The sequence below is a fragment of the Scomber scombrus genome, chromosome 21 (assembly GCF_963691925.1).
Source record: "Scomber scombrus chromosome 21, fScoSco1.1, whole genome shotgun sequence".
NCBI lineage: Eukaryota > Metazoa > Chordata > Actinopteri > Scombriformes > Scombridae > Scomber > Scomber scombrus.
Genome location: NC_084990.1, coordinates 23,691,328 through 23,712,614, shown reverse-complemented (window position 1 = coordinate 23,712,614; position 21,287 = coordinate 23,691,328). Strand labels below are relative to the sequence as shown.

The 21,287-nt window shown below is 42.4% G+C and overlaps 1 protein-coding gene and 1 pseudogene across 1 annotated transcript in view; both read left to right on the top strand.

The window, feature by feature from the left end:
• Nucleotides 1–21,287, top strand: part of LOC134003428 (peroxiredoxin-like 2A) — a 283,623-nt gene that overhangs the window by 92,628 nt on the left and 169,708 nt on the right. The gene's annotated exons all lie outside the window — the stretch shown is intronic.
• Nucleotides 973–21,287, top strand: part of LOC134003154 (rho GTPase-activating protein 44-like) — a 32,667-nt pseudogene continuing 12,352 nt past the window's right edge.

Genomic DNA, 21,287 nt, shown 5'->3' with positions numbered 1-21,287 from the left:
TGAATGAAAGGAAGAAAGAAAGGAGGCAAAATGATGCTGCATGACTAGCAACAAGCAGCAGTGATCTGTCTCATTTCAACGTCCAAACATACTGTTGCTACTTTTTTAACACCTGTTGTCATTTATTTATGGAGGTATTTGTGTTTTAATGTCATTTTATATGAGTTTTTCCAGTGGTTACATGTTTATGTTGTGTATGAGCCCCTAACATAACAAACATTACTGTCATTACGTGATAGACATTAATGAATCGTGATAAGATCGTGGATCATAATCCTGCCTGAAAACATCATGATATGATATTTTTGCCATGTCGCCCACCCCTATAGCAGCTACAACCATGATAATATAGTGACAAACAATAAAAACTAGCACAGAAGTGGTTATAAGCATGGATGAGATCTGCACAGAAACTCTGCAGCTTCCCTGATGAGTGAAAATGACGCTGCATGAACAGATACGTCACTATATACTGATCCATTAGTGCAAAACTAAACACCATCCATACCTTCTTAATAATAAAGAAATCAGCTGAACATTAACACAATATCAAGCTGAAGGAATTGAGTGAAGTAAAACATCAATTAAGCTCCTTAAAAGTTAGAAAGAAAACCTTCTTAATTAAATTCAGATGTCATCAGACTAGTTTTTTATCTCATGCTGATTGATTTGTGAAGATTTTTGAAGGCAACCAACAAAAAAACACAAATACAGCCATCTCCCAGCAGATAATAATAATAATAATAATAATAATAATAATAATAATAATAATAATAATAATAATAATAATGCATTTTATTAAAGGCGCCTTTCAAAGCACTCAAGGACACTTTACAATGTGACTATAAAGTGCATCAGTACAACAAATAAACAAGAACGTGATTGCATAGTTAGTGTGAGACAGAGGATGCAGCTCTGTATAGGAGCGTTTTCAGGCAGGATTTAAAGGTGGAAACAGAGTCAGAAGTGCAAATGTCTGGTGGGAGAGATGTTAGTGTATTCACAGCAGGCTCTGTTACATATAGTGAGAAAATGATTTTTTTTTAAGTGTTTTTCGAACCCTTTGAAGTCACCCAGAAAATACATTTCCTGTTTATTTTGGTAACTTTCTGCAGCTCGACTCATACTGAGTATTAGTATTCAGTGGATGGGAGCAGCATCCTCAAAGTGGAGCTGTTGCTTACTCTGTGTGTGTGTGTGTGTGCTGTGTGTGTGTGTGTGTGTGTGTGTGTGTGTGTGTGTGTGTGTGTGTGTGTGTGTTTGTGTTTGACAGAGTCCTGGGTGGAGAAGCCATGCTACGGGAAACCATTAGAGGAGCACTTAGCGCTCAGCGGGAGGGATATTGCCTTTCCATCGAGGCCTGTGTCACCATGCTGCTGGAGTGTGGCATGCAGGAGGAGGTCAGACTGCAACACACACACACACACACACACACACACACACACACACACACACACACACTCAGTAAACAAAATGACTGAAAGGAAATTATATCTATTGAGGTCCAGGCCACAGTTTTGGGTTTCCCTCAAAGCGGTTTGCTTAAAGGCTTCAAACAAATAATCCTTGACTGTTTTAATTACTGCGTGATGTTGAAGAATTTCCTCATTTAATGTGTTATCAGTCCTGCGAGCTGTGCAGCTTTAATTGCTCAGCGTGTAGCGATTGTTTAACGGAGAAATACAGAGAGCACAGTGAATGTTTCCAATCAACAAATCATTATGAGATTAAAAGAGAAAGACAAATATATCATTATAAATACACATCTCCATTTTAATTGCTTTAATATGATATTTTGTGGTATTGTGCAGAAGAGTGCAGAGACAGATTTATTTTCATCTCAGGCTGCTTTCACAACACATTCAGCAAAGCAGGAAAAATACCACACCTCCTATTTTAGTGCATTTAGCCTGCAGGAATCAACTTATCATACAATAATGTAATTATCAGCATCATCGTGTCTATATATGGACTTATCATATGATGCATGGACATGACCTTTGACCTCAGTATTGCCACACTTCACATTAGCTAGCTAAGAGGCTATTCATGTCTCATTGGCTAAGTGAGTAGTGTCCTCCATTCCTCACTGTGTTCGTCCTGAGTGGAGACTGCAGAAGAATTAAAGGTAAATAACTCTGTCCACAAACATAATGGTAGTCTGTGTTTATACAGAAGTGTAGCTATCAAACAGGAAACTACTGATCAAATATTAATCAAGATTCTTTAACCCTCCTGTTGTCCTCGAGTCAAGGAAGGAAGGGAGGAAGAAGGAAGGAAAGGAGGGAGGAAGAAAGAGGGAAGGAAGGAGGGAAGAAGAAGGAAAGGAGTAAGGAAAGGAGGGATGAAGGAAGGAAAGGAGGAAGAAGGAAGGAAAGGAGGAGGAAAGAAAGAGGGAAGGAAGGAAGGAAGAAGAAGGAAAGGAGTAAGGAAAGGAGGGATGAAGGAAGGAAAGGAGGAAGAAGGAAGGAAAGGAGGAAGGAAAGGAGGGAAGAAGGAAAGAGGGAAGGAAGGGAGGAAGAAGGAAGGAAAGAGGGAAGGAAGGAAGGAAAGGAGGAGGTGAGGAAGGAATGAAGGAAGGAATGAAAGGAGGAAGGAAGGAAGGAAAGGAGGGGGTGAGGAAGGAAGGAAGGAAAGGAGGGGGTGAGGAAGGAGAGAAGGAAGGAAGGGAGGAAAAAGGAAGGAAAGGAGGGAGGAAGGAAGGAAAGGAGGAAGGAAGGAAAGGAGGAAACGGGAAGGAAAGGAGGAGGTGAGGAAGGAAGGAAGGAAGGAAGGAATGAAAGGAGGAAGGAAGGAAAGGAGGGATGAAGGAAGGAAGGAAGAAGAAGAAAGGAAAGGAGGGAGGGAGGAAGGACAGACGGAAGGAAGTAAGGGAGGAAAGAAGGAACAATCGAAACAGACGGGGTCAATTTGACCCGGTAGGACGACAGGAAGGTTAACTGCATCCAGATACGTCCAGAAATAAATCATAATTTCCTGATTATTTCACATTATTCTGCACCAGCCTGCAGGAAGGTGCTGCTCTGCTGGATTTGGTCTGAATGTCTGAATGTGGCCTAAAGCCGACAATCCCATTAATTCGTGGTGGTGCAGAACTCAGAGGTCACATCCTGTTTAGCTGACAGTAAATGATTAAAGGAAACACAACATTGATCCTTTTTAGTGCCACAACTGCTGCTGCTGCTGCTGCTGCTGCTCGTTCATTAGCAGTCACAGGCTTTATATGTGATATCAATAAGTCGATTTTATTAATATACATTAATTCATTGCTAATTCAGCAGATGCTTTTTGTCCAAAACCACATAAACACACACTGGGAGCAATTAGGAGTTTAGTCTTTTTGCTCAAGGACTGCCGGGAATCAAACCTCCAACACTAATTAGTTAATTATCTTTTGGGCACAGCTGCATTTGCAATCTGTGTCAACTGTGTCTGAAAACAGAAATAACCCTGAAGATCTCACAGTGATGTCATCAGGGTTATTTTAGGAGGCTTGGAGACTGGGAAGCAAAACTCCAGCAATACTTGTAGTGTACTTTATTATCTATTTATGACTTTTAAGATGATCTTTATGCTTAGAAGTGTTGCTTCAGACTTCTTTTATTAGCTGATATTGAGGTTTGGAGTGAAAATTATTGGTTATATTAACCTTTGTGTCGTCCTCCCGGGTCAAATTGACCCCGTCTGACTGTTCCTTCTTTCCTCCCTTCCTTCCTTCCGTCTGTCCTTCCTCCCTCCTTCTCTCTTTCTTTCCTTCCTCTCTCTTTCCTCCCTTCCTTCTGTCCTTCCTTCCTCCCTCCTTCTCTCTTTCTTTCCTCCCCCTACCTTCCTTCTTTTCTCTGTCCTTCTTTCCTTCCTTCCTTCCTCCCTTCCTCTTTTCCTTTCTCCCTCCTCCTCCTTCTTCTTTCCTTTCCTCCTTTCCTTTCTCCCTCCCTCCTTCTTTCCTCACTTCCTTTCTCCCTCCCTCCTTCCTTTCCTCACTTCCATCCTTCCCTCCCTCCCTCCCTCCCTCCTTTCCTTCCTTCTTCCTCCCTTCCATCCTCCCTCCCTTCCTCCCTTCCTTCCTTGACTTGAGGACAACAGGAGGGTTAAGGATGTATTTATTATTATTCTTGAGGGGCAATTTGTTGCACAGCCAGCAGTAAAAACACAACAGATGAGACAGTGAGCAATAAATATAATGAAAAAAAAAATCTCATAGAGTTATTTAAAAGGCCAGTTGCACCACAAGAGACAAGTGAGTTTGCAGGATTGAAGCCAGGATTAAATAGGATGAAGAAGGAAGGAAAGGAGGGAGGGAGGAAGGAAGGGAAGGAGGAAAATTGGGAGTAAGATCCTGTTTATGTCTTGTGCATTTCCATTACTATCTCCTTTAATTGGTCTCTTATGTGTCAAATATCAATAATCACTGTTTTGTGTCTCAGGGTTTGTTCAGAATCGCTCCGTCGGCCTCCAAACTGAAGAAGCTGAAGGCGTCTCTGGACTGCGGCGTGCTCGACGTTCAGGAGTACTCAGCGGACCCGCACGCCATCGCAGGTGAGCGTACCGCCTCATCTGTTGCCGTGACAACCCTTCCCTTTACCACCATCTTCAGCGAGTGTGTGTGTAGTGTAGATGTGTGTCGGGAGTCTAATTTCAGCACATTTCTGGCTCCCTCCCACACAACATCTGCTCTCCCACTGTCACATCCGCACACCAACGAAGTGTCACATCCGCACACCAACGAAGGGGAGAGAAACAAATTAGGGAATGAACATCGTAATAATTAAGCTGCCAAATGATCCGGCAGTCACTCCGCATCAGAAAAATCCCTCTAATATATTATATCTATAGCTTAACCCTCCTGTTGTCCTCGAGTCAAGGAAGGAAGGAGGAAGGAAGGAAGGGAGGAAGGAAGGGAGGAAGGAAGGGAGGAAGGAAGGAAAGAAGGAAGGAAGGAAAGGAGGGAGGAAGAAGGAAGAAAAGGAGGAGGGAGGAAGGAAGGATTGGATGAAGGAAGAAGGAATGAAGGGAGGGAGGTAGGAGGGAGGGAGGAAAGAAGGAAGGAAAGAGGAAGGAAGGAAAGGAGGGAAGAAGAAGGAAGAAAAGAGAGGGAGGAAGGAAGGATTGGATCAAGGAAGCAGGAAGGAAGGGAGGAAGGAAAGAAGGAAGGAAGGTAGGGAGGGAGGAAAGAATGAAGGAGGGAGGGAAGGAAGGAAAGAAGGACATAGGAAAGAAGGAAGAGAGGAAGTAGGGGAGGAATGAAAGAGAGAAGGAGGAACGGGGGAAGGAAGGAATGGAGGAAAGAAAGAGAGAAGATGGGGAGGAAGGAAGGAAGAGAAGGAAAGAAGGAAGGATAGAAGGAGGAAGAAGGAAAGAAGGAGGAAGGAAGGAAGAAGAAGGAGGGGAGGAAAAAGGAGGGAGGGAGGAAGGAAGGATTGGATGAAGAGAAGGAAGGATGGAGGAAGGAAAGAAGGAAGGAGGGGAGGTAGGGAGAAAGGAAAGTGGAAGGGAGGAAGGAAGGAAAGAAGGACATAGGAAAGAAGGAAGGGAGGAAGGTAGGGGGGAGGAAAGAAAGAGAGAAGGAGGGAGGGAGGAAGGACAGACGGAAGGAAGGGGAGGAAGGAGAAGAAGGAACAGTCAAAACAGATCCACACATGAGAGTTAAAAGATGAATTTACACTTGATTAAGATTCAAGTTGCTGCTGTTTCTCTTCTTTTTGGGGGATTTTTTTTTTTTTTTTTAGGAGAGATTTTCAATAAACTCTGCCAACATGTCGATGATGATGAATTCCAAATATAACCGGGATTAGTGTCAAAGTCTCTCTTCATCTTCTGCAAAAGGCTGCAACAAAAACAACAAAGTCTTATTTCTTTTGTTGCTCGTCACTGATTTGCTTTTAAACCAGAACCATGAGCTGCTTTATGATGCTGTTATTCATCTTTTTTATTATTATTATATATTTATTTTTTTAGGATGCTTTGTCTGTACTGCAGTTGTCAGATGAAAAACATATAAAATAAAATATAATAGATCTTTATGTGTGTGTGTGATTAGATAGGAGACATTAAAGGTGCAGCGTTTTGGATTCAGAGGTGAAGTTGGAGATTAAAACCAACTGAATATCCTCCATCTCTCCTCCAAGTGGGACAAACATGCGGCCCGTGGGCCAGAATCGGCCCGCCAAGGGGTCCAATCCGGCCCACTTGCCTTCCTGTCTTATTTTCCTTCTTTCCTTCTATCTGTCCTTCCTTCCTTCTTCCCTTGCTTGCTTTCTTCCATATTCCGTCCTGTCTTTTTTTCCTACTTCCTTCCTTCCTTCCTTCCTTCCTTCCTTCCTTCCTTCCTTCCTTCCTTCCTTCTTGTCTTCTCTTCCGTCCTTCCATCTGTCTTTCTTTTCTTTCTTCCATCTTTTCTTCCCGTCTTCTTTTCCTTCCTTCCATCTTTCCTTCTTTCTTTCCTTCCTTCATTCCTCCCTCCCTCCTTCTCTCTTTCTTTCCTCCCCACTACCTTCCTCCCTTCCTTCTTTCCTCTGTCCTTTCTTTCCTTCCTTCCTCTTTTCCTTTCTCCCTCCCACCCTCCTTCCTTCTTTCCTCACTCCATCCTACCTTCCTTCCTTCCTTCTTTCCTTCTTCCTCCCTTCCTTCCTTCCTTCCTCCCTCCTTTCCTTCCTTCTTCCTCCCTTCCTTCCTTCCTCCCTCCTTTCCTTCCTTCTTCCTCCCTTTCGTCCTTCCTTCCATCTTTCCTTCCTGTCTTCTTTTCCTGCTAGTGCTTTTTGGAGCTGAACATGAGCTGGAGATACGATGTGAACATGTTTCATTGTTAAATATCAAATTAAAGTCGGTCAATCAGACGTGTTCGCTGGAGCGTGCGGAGCAGCCAGAAAGAAAAAGACAGGAAGTGTTGAGATGAATCTGAGACGAGGCGATATCTCCTCTCAGATTAAACAGAGAGTCTAATTTGTGTGCGTGTCTCAGTGGAGCGCTGGGTGAAGATGGTGATGGAGGAGGGCAGCGCTTCATCTTCCCATCAGCTTCAATCATCAGCAGCTCCATAAATACAGAAAACTACTGTAGAGGAGAATCTTCTAGAGGAAAATAGGAATCAATAGTGTGTCTTTTACCTTTAGATTTGAGCTCTTTATATCTACAGAGGGAGCAGACTTGGATGTTTAAAGATTACTGGATACAGCGTTGGAGGGGGAAGGATGGAAGGAAGGAAGGATGGGAAGGATGGAAGGAAGGAAGTAAAAAAGACAGGACGAAAATATGGAAGGAAGGAAGGAAGGACAGATCGAAGGAAAGAAGGAAAAGAAGACAGGAAGGAAAGATGGAAGGAAGGATGGAAGGAAGGAAGGAAGGAAGGAAGGAAGGGAAGGAAGGAAGGAAGGAAGGAAGGAAAAGAAGACAGGATAGAAATATGAAAGAAGGAAGGAAGGACAGATGGAAGGAAAGAAGGAAAAGAAGACAGGAAGGAAAGATGGAAGGAAGGAAAGAAAGAAGAAGGAAGGAAGGAAGGAAGGAAGGAAGGAAGGAAGGAAGGAAAAAGAAGACAGGAAGAAAAGATGGAAGAAAGAGAAGAAAGACAGATGGAGAGGAAGGAAGAGAAGACAAAAAGGAACAAAGAAAGGAAGGAAGGAAGGAAGGAAGGAAGGAAGGAAGGAAGTAGGAAAAAAAGACAGGGACGGAAATATGGAAGGAAGCAAGCAAGGGAAGAAGACAGGAAGGAAAGTGGGCCGATTGGACTCCTAGGCGGGGCCGGTTCTGGCCCCACGGGCCGCATGTTTGTCCCACTTGGAGGAGAGATGGAGGGATATTCAGTTGGTTTTAATCTCCAACTTCACCTCTAAATCCAACATGCTGCACCTTTAATGTTTTCTATTTAATCACACACACACACACACACACACACACACACCACACACACACACACACACACACACACACACACACACACACACACACACACACCATGCCTAGTATTACACAAGCAGACAGAAGGACAGCAGCCTCCTCGCTGAGGGAAGCCCTAACTCGGGTTTGTTTGTCATCTGTCCCACACGTCCCTCTGGGGGGGAGACAGGGGAGACGGGGGAGATGGTGGAGGATGGGAGGAAGGGAGGGAGGGAGGAAGGATGGAATGGAGGAAGGAAGAAGGAAAAAGGAAGGAAGAAAGGGAGGAAAGGAGAAAAGGAGGGAGGAAGGAAGGGAGGAAAGGAAAGAAGGAAGGATAGAAGAGAGGAAGAAAAGGAGGGAGGAAGGAAGGAAGGAAGGAAGGAAGGAAAGGAGGGAGGAAGAAGGGAAAAAGGAGGCAGACGCAGGCAGACCAGAAACAGAAGAAGTCAGAGTCAGAGAGAAACTCAGTCAGCCGTCGTTTTCCTCCTCAGCTCTGCTAAATGACTCTGTGTGGAGTTATAATGTATGTGTGTAGTTTTCAGGGTGCAGAGTCACAGCAGAGGAAGAATATATATATAATTATATACAGTCTATGGGAAGAACTGGGGAATGTGAATGTTTCCTCCAGACTCTGGGGAATGTTTACTGCCAATCATTCAGATCCACATTATTAGATTAAAACTTTTATTCCTCATCCTGTTAAAGAGACTCTGTGTTAAAGTCTGTGATGAGTTCAGACTTTAATGACTTTACTTTTTATTGTAATGGTAGGTTTCCCTTCTCTCTTTTCTTTTTCTTTCTTTCATTCCTTCTTTGTTTTCTTGCTTCCCTTCTCCCGGTAATTTATTTTTCCTTTCTTCCTTCTTTCTTTCCATTCTTTATTTTCTTGGTTCCCACCTTTCTGTCTTTTCTTTTCTTTGTCTGTCCTTCTTTCATTCCTTCTGTCTATTTTCCTTTCTTCCTTCTTTCTTTCTGTTTATTTTCTTGCTTTCCCTCTGTCTGGCTTCTTTCTTTCTTTCTATCTATTTCCTTCCTTTTTTCTTTCTTGATACCTTGTTTCTTTCTTTCTGTTCGTTCTTTTCTTGCTTCCTTCCTTCCTGTATTTTCTTTTTCTTTCTTTCTTTCTTTCCTTCTTTCTGTCTTTTATTCCTTTTTTCCTCTTTTTTCCTTCCTTCTTTCCTTGCTTTCCCTTCTTTCTGTTTTTTTCTTTTTTTCTTTCCTTATTTCTTTATTACATTCCTTTTTCTTTTTTCCTTCCCTCCTTCTTTTTCTCTCCATTCTTTCTTTTTTACTTTGTTCTTTCTCTCTTTTTTCTCTCCTTATTCTATCTCCCTCTCTTTTCTCCCTGCTCATATTTACTGTACCTGAATGAGTTACGTCTCCATCATCTCACCACAAACATGAATAAATCTTTTTATCTCTTGATGTTTTTTCTCACCAGGCCGCTCTGAAGTCATACCTGCGTGAACTCCCCCGAACCTTTAATGAGCTTTGAACTCTACAACGACTGGATCCAGGCCTCCAAGTGTGTATCTTCTCACACTATAATAATGTTGTTTTTATATTAAATATGTCGTCATCCCGAAATGTAACTGACCTTTCTGTCGTCCTGCAGCATCCAAGACCAAGACAAGAGACTTCAGGCTCTGCTCAACGCCTGTGAGAAGCTTCCTCCCCGCCAACAACAACAACTTTAAGTGAGTCTTAATCAATCCAGACTCACATGAACTTATGATTCTCTTAATCAGGCTTCCTTCTGTCCTTCCTTCCCTCCCTCCCTCCTTCTTTCCTTCCATCCTTCCTTCCTTCCCTTCCTTCCCTCCTTCCTTTCTTGACTCGAGGACAAACAGGAGGGTAAAAGCGATGATTTAGCTTCTAATAATCATAAAAAGACAATGTTAATGCTGAGGTTAGTTACTTGTAGGTTAAAGTTAAAACCACTGATGCTAAAGCAGAAATTCTGAAGCTTTACAAAGTTCAATACAGTCAAACTTTTCAGGTGTGAGATGAGGTTAATTATTCAAACCTCACACTGCGGTTAAAGTCACAGTGGAGTCAGAGCGTCAGTATCTTCCGTACTGTGAACTTATCATCACCCAGTGAAATATAAATGTGAACATGCAGCGTTTAAAAAAGAAAGGATGCAAATCAGATTCCTCACATTTGATTGGGCCGCTGCTGGTTTAGTGAATCAGCGTGATACAGAGCTGCAGATAGAAGAAACTGAGCTGTAAAAGGACTGATAGCTTCCTCACACGCCTCCATCAGGTTGTTCTATGGTTGCGACACCTCTGTTCTTAATTCTTATCTACGTTCTCAGCAGCTCGGCGTCGCTCTATTTGCAGCTGGATTAAAGCGAGCGTTGCATATTATGTGAAGGGCTTGTCGCATGATCAAAAGAGAAAAAAGGAGGAGAGCCACAAAGAGGAAGAGGAGGAGGAGGAGGATAAATAAAGTAAAGAAGAAGAAGAAGGAGGAGAAGCGAGAGACACGGCAGCGCTTGTCAGTGTCATCATCGAATCGCACAAATGGGGGGGGGGGGGGGTATTTTTAGACAGTCGTCCTCCTCTGAGGAGACCTGTCAGACCTGTCCAGATGATCGCTGCTCGCTGGGATGAGCCGCCTGATGTTCATTCAGCTGTACTTCAGCTTCTTTGGGGATGAGTCATCTGAGCTCAGCTGCTCTACCCAGAAAACCTCAGAAACACCACTGGCCCATTTTATTTAATGTGTCTAAGAGCATGAAGAGAGACGGTTAAAGTAGGAATCAGAGTTTTACTGTAATGATACGGTTTAGCTTCAGTGTGCTAACAGTACAGTTTAAGTCTATTGTTGGAAGTTGAGCTTATTCTGTAGGTTCTAAGTTGTCTTAAGCTTCCTGTCGTCCTCCCGGGTCAAATTGACCCCGTCTGTTTTGACTGTTCCTTCTTTCTTTCCTCCATCCCTCCCTCCTTCTTTCCTCCCTTCCTCTTTTCCTTTCTGCCTCCTTCTCTCTTTCCTTCCTTCCGTCTGTCCTTCCTCCCTCCTTCTTTCTTTCCTTCTCTCCTTCCTTCCATCCTTCCTTCCTTCCTTCCTTCCTTCCTTCCTTCATTCCTTCCTCCCTCCTTCCTTCTTTCCTTCCCTCCTTAATTCATTCCTTCCTTCCTCCCTCCCTTCCTCCCTTCTTTCCTCTTTCCTTCTTTCCTTCCTTCCTCCTACCTCTTTTCCTTTCTCCCTCCCTCCCTCCCTCCCTCCCTCCCTCCCTCCCTCCCTCCCTCCCTCCCTCCTTCCTTCCTTCACTCCTTTTCTTGCTTCCTTCCTTCCTTCACTCCTTTTCTTCCTTCCTTCCTTCCTTCCCTCATTCCTCCCTTCCTCCTTTCCTTCCTTCTTCCTCCCTCCCTTCCTTCCTCCTTTCCTTCCTTCTTCTCCTTTCCTTCCTTCCTTCCTCCATCCCATCCTTCCTTCCTTCTTCCTCCCTTCCTTCCTTGACTCGAGGACAACAGGAGGGTTAAAACAATCAGATGATTTAAAAGTAGATGATCAGCTTCTATTGAGCTTCATCAGTCTGAGTTACTCATATCAAGTGATATCTGACACATTACAGTCTTTTTAGCATCACCATCATTTCTGTGTGTTTGTATCTTTATTCAGCAGGTGGACAGAAACATGATTCTCTGATGCTGTAATTTAATTTAATAATTAATGTAATATATTAACTGATTGATCCTGTTTTTCTTCTTACAGGTATTTGATCAAATTTCTCTCCAAACTGACTGAATACCAGACGTAAACAAGATGACACCTGGAAACATCGCTATCGTCCTCGGACCTAATCTGCTGTGGACGCACAACGAAGGGTCAGACATTTACTGTTATATAAATATAAATATTTGGGTCAGTGTCCATGTGGTTTAGTTTAAATTTAAAGGGGTTAAAATATGAAAATAAACGTAAATTCTCAATAAAACACCATATCAACTAGTTTTGGCATGATCTTACATTCTAACTTTTATATTAAATAAAGGTAATGGAATATAATTGTTCTAAATATTACATTTACTCTGGTAACCATGGAGATCAGGAAACATTTACATTGTTTTAAATGAAGTCATTATTAGTATAAGTCCACTTAAATACACTGTAGGTGATAAAATATGTAATATGTATCATTCTTTTGTGGTTACACCATTTGACATTTTCAGGAGCATTCAGTCTTACCTTTGTATTTTTTTAACATATTTATGAATTGCTCATCTTGCCAACACTATTTGTCACTGACCCTTATAAAAATGCTCACATGCCCTTAAACATTAAACATTAAACATTAAACATTAAACATTAAATCCTTTCTGTAGCCTTTGTTGCTAAGGTTGTTTCCAACTCACATATTTCATAAATAAGAGACAGGAGCTAAAACAGCCGGTTTCAGACAGAGCTGAGCGGCTGAATAAAGAAGCAGTATCAGATAAATAAGACATGTTTAACTAGAAATCATGCAAATATATTCCAGTAGAGCTCCAGAATATTAATATATAGATCTGAAAATGTGCATGATACGGTTCGTTCTCTTTAAGTACATTTAATCCTCCTGTCGTCCTCCCGGGTCAAAGTGACCCCATCTCTTTTGACTGTTCCTTCCTTCCTTCCTTCCTTCCTTCCTTCCTTCCTTCTTCCTTCCTTCCTTCCTTCCTTCCTTCCTTCCTTCCTTCCTTCCATCCTCCCTCCTTCCTTACTCCTTTCCTTCCTCCTCCCTCCCTTCCTTACTCCCTTCTTTCATTCATTCCTTCCTTCCTTCCTCCCTCCATCCTTACTCCTTTCTTTCCTTCCTTCCTTCCTTCCTTCCTTCCTTCCTTCCTTCCATCCATCCTCCCTCCTTCCTTACTCCTTTCCTTCCTTCCTTCCTTCCTTCCTTCCTTAATTCATTCCTCCCTTCCTTCCTTCCTCCCTCCATCCTTACTCCTTTCTTTCTTTCCTTCCTTCCTTACTCCCTCCTTTCCTTCCTTCCTTCCTTCCTTACTCCTTTCCTTCCTTCCTTCCTTCCTTCCTTCCTTCCTTCCTTCCTTCCTTCATTGCTCCTGTCCTTCCTTCCTTCCTTCTTTCTTCCTTCCTCCCTCCATCCTTACATCTTAGTATTCCACCAACCAGCTAGAAAACATTGTCAGAGTCACAATGAATTATTTATTCTCATGTCTTCTATAAAACAGAAGGACTGAACAAATATATTCAATTAACATGCAAGCAGCAGGATCAGATTTAAGTAAAAGAGAGAAGAAGAGGATGAAGTGAATTTTAAAACAGGCCTTGTACTGCATCGTTCAGTTGAAGGTTTTTTATCTCTGCATCCTCGTCTTCAGCTAGAAATGTGTTTTTCATGCAGTGGATGGAGGAAAGAGAAGGACTCTGTATCTGCAGGGATTCTCTCATCACAGCTCGCTTCTTCTTCTTCTTCTTCTTCTTCTTCTTCTTCTTCTTCTTCTTCTTCTTCTCCTTCTTCTTCTTCTTCTTCTTCTTCTTCTTCGTCTTCTTCTTCTTCTTCTTCTTCTTCTTCTTCTTCTTCTTCTTCTTCTTCTTCTTCTTCTTCTTCTTCTTCTTCTTCTTCTTCTTCTTCTTCTTCTTCTTCTTCTTCTTCTTCTTCTTCTTCTTCTTCTTCTTCTTCTTCTTCTTCTTCTTCTTCTTCTCTGCAGCAAAAAAAAACTGAGCTGCCGATTTTCACGATGCTGCTCAAAGCTCAAAAAGCTACAACTGCTAATAACAAAACGTCACAATGATGATGACTAAGCACTTTGGGAAGGGTGAAGGATGCTTCTTCTCTTCCTTCCATCTTTCCTTCCTTCCTTCCTTCCATCTTTCCTTCCTTCCTTCCTTCCTTTCTTCCTTCCTTCCTTCCATCTTTCCTTCCATCCTTCCTTCCTTTCTTCCTTCCTTCCTTCCATCTTTCTTTCCTTCCTTTCTTCCATCTTTCCTTCCTTCCATATCCCTTCCATCTTTCCTTCCTTCCTTCTTCCTCCCCCCTTTCCTTCCCTCTTCCTTCCTTCTTCCTCCCTTCCATCCTTCCTTCCATCCTTCCATCCTTTCATCCTTCCTTCCTTCCATCCTTCTATCTTTCCTTCCTTCCTCCCATCCTTCCATCCTTCCTTCCATCCTTCCATCCTTCCTTCCTTCCTTCCGTCCTTCCATCCTTCTTCCTTTCCTTCCCATCCTTCCATCCTTCCTTTCATCTTTCCTTCCTTCCTTCTTCCTCCCTTCCATCCTTCCTTCCTTCTTCATCCCTCTCATCTTTCCTTCCTCCTTCCTGTCTTCCTTCCTTCCATCTTTCCTTCCATCTTTCCTTCCTTCCATCCTTCCTTCCTTCCTCCTTTCCTTCTTCTTCATCACTTCCATCTTTCCTTCCTTCCTTCCTTCCTTCCATCTTTCCTTCCTTCCTTCCTTCCTTCCATCTGTCCTTCCTTCCTTCCATCCTTCCGTCCTTTCCCTTCCTTCCTTCCTTCCTTCCTTCCTTCCTTCCTTCCTTCCTTCCTTACTTCCTTCCTTCCTTCCTTCCTTCCTTCCATCTTTCCTTCCTTCCTTCATTCCTTCCTTCCATCCTTCCGTCTTTCCTTCCATCCTTCCATCTTTCCTTTTTTCCTTGACTCGAGGACAACAGGAGGGTTAAATACACTGTAGGTGTTACAGTATATTCATGATGATGACGGAGCACTTTGAGAAGGTGAAGGACACTTCCCTCATATCTCTGTGTTAATCTTACAAAGTCTTTATCCGTCTTTAACTTTTAATTAGTATTTTAATAGCTCACATTTGTGAAATGGTTCTAATTTTCCTCTTTTTTAATGTGCCTGTAATATCATGTAAATGTGTTAATCACAGCCTGAGTGTTAATTCTTATGATCCAGACGGCTTCTTTTCCTCCATGTCCCTTCATAAAAAAGTCTCTGTCCTCTTTCTGTCTGCAGCAGCAACATCACAGAGATGATGACCACCGTTTCCCTGCAGATCGTCGGCATCATTGAGCCCATCATCCAGCATGCTGACTGGTTCTTCCCTGGAGGTGAGGACGGATGATATATATAGTACATTTACTCAAGTACTGCACTTTAGTAGAATTTTGAAGTATTTGTACTTTACTGTCGTATTTCCATGTGATGCTACTTTCTACATCTCAGAGGGAAATATAGTACTTTCTATTACTGCAGTACAGTCTGAGGTATACTGCATACTACATCACTCATAATACTGCAGTACTTTTTACTGTAATACTGCATACTACATCACTCATAATACTGCAGTACTTTTACTGTAATACTGCATACTACATCGCTCATAATACTGCAATACTTTTACTGTAATACTGCATACTACATCACTCATAATACTGCAGTACTTTTACTGTAATACTGCATACTACATCGCTCATAATACTGCAATACTTTTACTGTAATACTGCATACTACATCACTCATAATACTGCAGTACTTTTACTGTAATACTGCATACTACATCACTCATAATACTGCAGTACTTTTACTGTAATACTGCATAGTACATCACTATAATACTGCAGTACTTTTACTGTAATACTGCATACTACATCACTCATAATACTGCAGTACTTTTACTGTAATACTGCATACTACATCACTATAATACTGCAGTACTTTTACTGTAATACTGCATACTACATCACTCATAATACTGCAGTACTTTTACTATAATACTGCATACTACATCACTCATAATACTGCAGTACTTTTACTGTAATACTGCATACTACATCGCTCATAATACTGCAGTACTTTTACTGTAATACTGCATACTACATAGCTCATAATACTGCAGTACTTTTACTGTAATACTGCATACTACATCGCTCATAATACTGCAGTACTTTTACTGTAATACTGCATACTACATAGCTCATAATACTGCAGTACTTTTACTGTAATACTGCATACTACATAGCTCATAATACTGCAGTACTTTTACTGTAATACTGCATACTACATCGCTCATAATACTGCAGTACTTTTACTGTAATACTGCATACTACATCGCTCATAATACTGCAGTACTTTTACTGTAATACTGCATACTACATCGCTCATAATACTGCAGTACTTTTACTGTAATACTGCATACTACATCGCTCATAATACTGCAGTACTTTTACTGTAATACTGCATACTACATCGCTCATAATACTGCAATACTTTTACTGTAATACTGCATACTACATCACTCATAATACTGCAGTACTTTTACTGTAATACTGCATACTACATCACTCATAATACTGCAGTACTTTTACTGTAATACTGCATACTACATCACTCATAATACTGCAGTACTTTTACTGTAATACTGCATACTACATCACTCATAATACTGCAGTACTTTTACTGTAATACTGCATACTACATCACTCATAATACTGTAGTACTTTTACTGTAATACTGCATACTACATCACTCATAATCCCTTTTTCTTCCGTCTTTCTCAGAAATCGAGTTCAACGTCACAGGAAACTACGGCAGCCCCGTCCACACCAACCACAACGCTAACTACAGCTCGATGCCGTCTCCTGACATGGAGCAGATGGATCGAAGGCAGAACGACCAGAGCCGACGGCCCCTCAGCGTCGCCACCGACAACATGATGCTGGAGTTCTATAAGAAGGATGGGTACGACGCTCCTCCTCTGTATACGGGGATTAACCAGCCGCAATTTGGGTATTTTGCACATTTTAGTACAATCTTTCTCAAATCTAATGTTGTTTTGACTGGTTGTCCATATTCTCATCTCTCATATTCAACATTGTATTTCATGCACATTTATAGATGCATTTGAGTATTGTATATTTTGAGTAGAGAAAGATAAAAAAAAGAAGTGAAATTCAGCCACTTTTGTTCATTAACGTAGCCTCTGGAGCTGGCTTCCTGAAGCTGGCCAATCAGAGCAGAGAGGGAGATAAAACGGCCTGTTAATAGACAGAGGCTGAACTGAGCGGCTGCATAAAGGACCAGTAGAAGATAAATAAGGAGTTTTTAACTGGAAATCATGCAAAAATATTCCAGTAGAGACACAGAATATTAATATAGAGCTGGAGATGTGAAGAATATGCGTTGTTTTTAGATGCTTGAAGGCTTCTAATGTGATGTTATAGAGTAAGAAATGTTGAATTTGATTGGTGGAAGCTTGACAATGATTGAAAAAACATCAAAGTAGAAGAAATTGGGGTTAATTGGTGAATGAAAATCGTATTTCATCAGGAGATAGGAGCTAAAACAGCCTGTTAATAGACAGAGGCTGAACTGAGCGGCTGCATAAAGGACCAGTAGAAGATAAATAAGGAGTTTTTTTTAACAGGAAATCATGCAAAGATATTCTAGTAGACCTTCAGAATATAAATATAGAGCTGGAGATGTGCAAGATACTTCTCCTTGTAAACTTGTCAGATCAATCAGAGGTGTTTCTAGAGTGTGAAAAGCTGGTTGCCATAGAGACCATAGAGAGTGTTAGACATGATATAGTTATAATATGAGGATAACGATGCACTTGATTGTTCACACGAGAAGCAGAAAAGGATGAAAAGTACAAAAATGAAAGAGGAAAAGTTCCAGAAAGGGAGTTCAAACCCCCCTTCGTCTCCTTTCTCACCTCCTTCCTTCCTTCCTTCCTTCCTCCTTTCCTTCCTTCTTCCTCCTTTACTTCCTTCCTTCCTCTCTTCCTTCCTTCCTTCCTTCGTCCTTTCCTTCCTTCTTCCTCCTTCCTCCCTCCTTTTCTTCCTTCTTCCCTCCCTCCTTCCTCCCTTCCTTCCTCCCTTCCTTCCTTCCGTCTGTCCTTCCTCCCTCCCTCCTTCTCTCTTTTCTCCATCCCCTTTCTTCCTTCTTTCCTTCCTTCCTCCCTTCCTCTTTTCCTTTCTCCCTCCTGTCCTTCCTTCCTTCCTCCCTTCCTTCCTTCCTTCCTTCCTTCCTTCCTTCCTTCCTTCCTTCCTTCCTTCTTTTCTCCATACCCCTTTCTTCCTTCCTTCCTTTCCTTCCTCCCTTACTTCTTTCCTCTGTCCTTCTTTCCTTCCTCCCTTCCTTGCTTCCTTCCTTCCTTCCGTCTGTCCTTCCTCCCTCCTTCTCTCTTTTCTCCATCCCCCTTTCTTCCTCCTTTCCTTTCTTCTTCCCCCCTCCTTCCTTCCTTCCTTCCTTCCTTCCTTCCTTCTTCCTCCCTTCCTTCCTCCTTTCCTTCTTTCCTCATTCCCTCCTTTCCTTCCTTCTTCCTCCCTTCCTCCCTCCTTTTCCTTCCTCCTCACAGCTGGCCAAAGCATACAGTCCCTTTTTACCCTCACAATCATTTCGCAATCAATCAATCAGCAGCAGCCTCGTCTTCCTCCTCACAGCTTCATTCAGGTTGGATCCTCGCTGACAGGTTAGCTTTACTTTTCTCTTCTCTAGAGACGAGGCCACGACAAGGCACGTAACGTTTCCACATGACTGCCTTTTGACAGGGTCGGATATATGTGGTGGCAAAAGAGTGAGAGAATGAGAGAATTCCCCACAGTGATTTACCCCCCCCAAAAAAAAAAAAGTTTTTATGTGAGAAGTGACTCCGGTGAGTTCAGTTTCAATATGAGGTGGACAGAAAGGAGGATGCATCACTCTTTTTATCTGCTTACCTCCTCCTGCTCTCTTCCTCCCCTCAAGCCTTTTATGCAGTCTGGAGAACAGAGAGAGAGAGAGAGAGAGAGAGAGAGAGAGATAGGGGCAGAGAGAGAGAGAAAGAGAGAGAAAGAGAGATAAAGAGAGAGACAGAGTCACAGAGAGAGAGAGAGAGAGAGAGAGAGAGATAGAGAGAGAGAGAGGGAGAGAGAGAGAGAGAGAAGGAGAGAGAGAGAGAGAGAGTCACAGACAGAGAGAGAGAGAGAGAGAGAGAGGGAGAGAGAGAGAGAGAGAAGGAGAGAGAGAGAGAGAGAGTCACACACAGAGACAGAGAGAGAGAGAGTCACACACAGAGACAGAGAGAGAGAGAGAGAGACAGTCACAGACAGAGAGAGAGAGAGAGAAAGAGAGAGAGAGATGACATTTCGTCTGTGAAATGAGGAATCTGACAATCCTCACAAACTGTGCAGGAGGATTAACTGCAAAGGGAAAAAAAACAGTCATTCGCTTTCTCTCTCTTTCTCTCTGTCTGTCTCTGTGTCTCTTTCTTTAATGCTTGAATTCACTCTCGGTCTTATCAGGCCCCTGCTGCGGATAGTCTGAGCTCTGCAGCCGCGGGACCACGAGTAGCCCGGCTAATTAAACCTGGACCCAGTGTGTGTGTGTGTGTGTGTGTGTGTGTGTGTGTTTGTGTGTGTGTGTGTGTGCTGGGTCTGATCAATAGAGCTCGCCTTTCAATAGACACACTTCTTCTTCTTGTCCTTCTGAAGCAGCAGGCTCAGCACAGCGAGGCTTCTGCTCCTTTGAAAGAAAGGTTGTGTTTAGTTTTATGTATTTTAGATGAAGGTTTGGACATGAGTGGAATTTAAAAGGCTGAATAATGAGGATTTGTCTGGTTGCAGTTTGGCTCAGTGTTACCAGCTCAAAGGTTGACGCCCCAGAAACGTCAAAAACACATTAAAATATAAGAGAATACAAGCAGAGATCAGCGTCACGCACTTCTAGTGAGTCATAACTGATGATTGAGTTCAGCAGTCACATTTTCATGTATATCCAGACATATAACTGATGAAATATTGAGGATTGTTACATTTTGTCAGAGCTTTTCTATTTTAATGGGCGCAGCTTCTCCAGATATTACGGTAAAAGTTGGAACTGATGTTGAAGCGCAAAGTGCACAGCTACACACTGTATCAAATATGTAAAGTTACTGTGTTCTTTTAAAAGGTTTAATTGAAACTCAGCCTAACCCGAACCCAGTCTGAGTTAATATAGCGGTCCAGTTCAGTTAAAACATTACCGGACCACTAACCCTCCTGTTGTCCTCAGGAAGGAAGGAAGGAAGGAAGGAAGGGAGGAAGGAAATAAGGAAGGACAGGAGGAAGGAAGGAAGGAAGTGAGGAAAGAGGGAAAGGAGGAAGGAAGGAAAGGAGTAAGGAGGGAGGGAGGGAAGGAAAGGAGTAAGGAGGGAGGGAGGGAGGAAAATAAGAAGGAAGTAAGGAGAGAAGGAAAGGATGAAGGAAGGAAGGAAGTGAGGAACGAAAGGAGGACGGAAGGAAGGAAGGAAGTGAGGAAAGAAGAAAGGAAGGAAGGAGGAAGGAAGGAAGGAAAGGAGTAAGGAGGGAGGAAAAAAGGAAGGAAGTAAGGAGAGGAGGAAGGAAGGAAGGAAGGATGGAAGTGAGGGAAGAAGTATGGAAGGAGGAGGGAGCAAAGAAAGAGGGAAGGAGGGGAAGAACGAAGGAAAAATTAATGAAAGAGGGAAGAAGGAAGGAAAGAAGGAACATTTAAAAGAGATGGGGTCACTTTGACCCGGGAGGACGACAGGAGGGTTAAACATTAACCTGACACACTGTTTCAGGTTAATGTAATTGGTGTGTTTTGATTGTGTTTCAAATAAAAGTAAATGGAGAAAGTTTTGGAGTATAAACATATGTGTTAATGAATGAATAACTACTGGTGCATTCAAATAAATCAGCCTTTAATAGAAAAGCTTTTTCCCCAGTATGACATCACCCAAAATAAACTGCCACTTATCCACCAGTACGACTTCTACACTGGTTTTTATGGTAGATTTCCCTTCATAAGAACTAAAGAACCTAAACAATAAAGAACAGACCCTGATAACAAAGTATACCCGTCCAGCAGCTCCCATAGCCTCATGTAGCAGTATGTCATCATCACAAAGAAACCACACTAATGAACGAGCCGCTGATTGCAGCTGCTGGAAACTTCTTATTTTATTTTTGAGGGGATTTTCTTGTATCCATTAGGGAAACTTTGACCTAATTAGAGCTAAATGGAGCAATCATTTTCTCTCTCTGGTGGTTGAAGCACATCAGGGAGAAGACATTTCACCCCCTCGATTCGCTCTCCTCATTACACCCAGCAACACTCGCCCCCTCTTCCTCCTCCTCCTCCTCCTCCTCCTCCTCCTCCTCCATCACTTCCTCTTCCACTCCGCTGCTCCTCCATCTTTTACTCTTTGTCTCTAAAAAGTTTTCTCTCCTGTCAAAGTTGCTCCGCTGCTGTTAATGAGCCCGTGATCTTTACTTTTACTCCTGTCCTCATTGTGTTTGTCTCTGTTTTGTTGTTGTTTTTTGTTTTTTTTTAAACACAATGCAGCATTAGGAAGATACAAAGGTACAGTATAGATCCTTTTCCTCCAGTCATCCTCCCATCGGTCTCTATCCATCATGTTTGACAGGATCCGTCTCTCATCTGTCGTGTGTGTGTTTTAACGCTCCGGTGCAGGTGGACTCCTATAGTTCAATGTCTCCAGCAGAGAGATGATGG